The 2,207-nt window shown below is 42.3% G+C and overlaps 1 protein-coding gene across 1 annotated transcript in view; it reads left to right on the plus strand.

The window, feature by feature from the left end:
* Positions 1–724: 724 nt before the first annotated feature.
* The window catches only part of LOC140933130 (uncharacterized), a 10,863-nt gene continuing 9,380 nt past the window's right edge, over positions 725–2,207 (plus strand). The window contains exon 1 of the mRNA XM_073382645.1: positions 725–812. The gene's annotated coding sequence lies outside the window, so the exon portion shown is untranslated. The remainder of the gene's footprint in view (positions 813–2,207) is intronic.

Consider the following 2,207-nt stretch of genomic DNA (forward strand, 5'->3'; position numbering starts at 1 on the left):
GGGGCTGGTAGGGCCGCGGCCCCACCACTTTTTTGCGCCCCCGCCCCCACTTTTGGAAAATCACATACTATGATTTTATTCCTTTTTTCGATTTTCAATATGAAAAAATTATTTTCAATTGTCAGCCCTCCCACTTTTCACCTTGTTCCGCGGTCCCTGCTTTGCGGTAAATGGTTTGGAGCTTTCGTGCTCGCTGCACGCGCCCCGCGGTCATTCTTGTACTTCCTGCCCTTTGATCTTGCAAGCCGGGCCGGGGCCTTTAAAAAGCCTTAAAACCCGACAGGGGGATAAAAATTGCTTCCGCCCGATAATTGATGATGACCACCTCTTCCCACACCCCGCCCCTAGCTCGCCGAAAAAGTGACGGCGCTATATCATCTGTCAAAATTATGATTGAAACCAGTCCGATGTCCCAGTCTCTCGCGGTTCCGGCGCAAAAATGTGCTTCCCACGCTGAGAAAGATCGCCGCTGAAGTGTACTCCAACGCTCGTCTTCAAGATCGCTATCTTTGCAGTCAAAACCCCCTCTTGCCTAGCTTTTCCTTCTCGTTCTTACGTGAAAAAAATGTTGCTCCTTATCTTCAGTATCTTTATCTGTCAACAGTCTATTTAGCATGAGAGAGATGAGGGAGCTTTGTGTGTGGAAAGAATAAGACTTGACAGGCGAATCGCGTACTGCCATTGGTGCTTTTGATGTCACATGACCTCTAGACGTCATTTTCGCGCGCTTTTCGCCTGATTTCATTCATTTTGTTGGTGTCAAGCAAGGGTTTGGGGTTGTGTTGTGCTGACTTCTTTGCTGAATAATAGCGGTATGTAGCCCTAAATGATCATATTTATTGTGTTATATTGCAAAGTAGATTCTTAGTAACCGAGGCAGCGAGTCTGGCATTCAAATTCCGACGTAAACGTTTGGAATTCTGTCGTGTCAATGCCGGGTCAATGCGTCGAACTCAACCTTCGTATGGCTTCTTGCTGTGTGTTAAAGTTCCCGACCCTAAAGTTTTCTTCACTCCTAGGATAAAGTGTCCGTACTGCCTCATACTTAATTATGAATTCTCAAACAATATTTCCGATTCTAACTGCAACTCGTGTAAAAACATATTGTTATGCACTTTGAATGAAAACTGACCTCATCTTGTAGTATTTTAGTGTGAAGCATGTCGATGTTTTCTACCATTTCTGATTGAATAGTTTCCTGAGCAATCCTCTAAATGAACAGAGTTCTAGTTTGCATGTTTTATGGTTTCTTCATGTATACGGAATTCCCTCGCTGATTTGTTGCCAAATATGAAAACAACGTGTAGGTGTTATCTGATATGCGACAAATTTTGTATGTGTGGACACGTGCAACCACTAGCGGATCTTAGATAAAGGGCACAGGGAGGTCCTCTCGCCTTTACAGGCAAAGGTTTTAGGCCTACAAGGTGTGGTTCCAGAAAATATCCATACCCACCCCATGGAAGGTCATCGGAAATTCTGAGGCCAGGGGGTGGTCTCAACAGCCAATAATACAAGGGAAAGTTTGAGGGTTAATGGATATTCCAGGGGGGTGGGTTCAAATGAAGAAACCTTCTATGGGGGAGGTATAGATATTTTCCTGTACCACACTTTTTTGGACCCAAAGGGTCAGAAGCTATCAAGTTGTGCTTCACATGGGAAGCTTGGCAGGCATGAAAGAGGCACAAGAGTTGCTCGTAACTGTCAGCTTGTGCTGTTATGCTCCACTAGATTATGGAGAATGCTTCCATGTACTGATTTTGATTGGGCAAATCTGTTAGCTATGTTATAATTTCATAAAACCAAGTTACCCTGTCATAAAAAAAAATTAAGGCTGAGAGAAAAAAATTTAATAACTCCACTGAAATTTTAGTAAAAGCAATAATTTTAGTCTTTCCTAAAGGGGCTGTAATGGTCATGGTCATGCTCAAGCAGTTGATATAGCTGATACAGTCAAATGTGTTCAAACATAGCCACCCGACTAAGTTTTTTTACATCTTTTTGACAAGGTTTTGATTAGTTTTGTAACCATTCAATTTCATTTGCATATCAAACGCAGAAGGCTTGAAATCAAAGTTTAAGTACAACAGAATTCCGGAAAAACCTTTTGCTATGTAAAAAGTTAAATTTGTCCAAAGTTTGGGCAGGAATAAAATCCCGCCTAAATCCAACTTTGACATTTGATAAACAAACATGCAACGTTTTCC

Source organism: Porites lutea, chromosome 4 (genome assembly GCF_958299795.1).
Source record: "Porites lutea chromosome 4, jaPorLute2.1, whole genome shotgun sequence".
Taxonomy (NCBI): Eukaryota; Metazoa; Cnidaria; class Anthozoa; order Scleractinia; family Poritidae; genus Porites; species Porites lutea.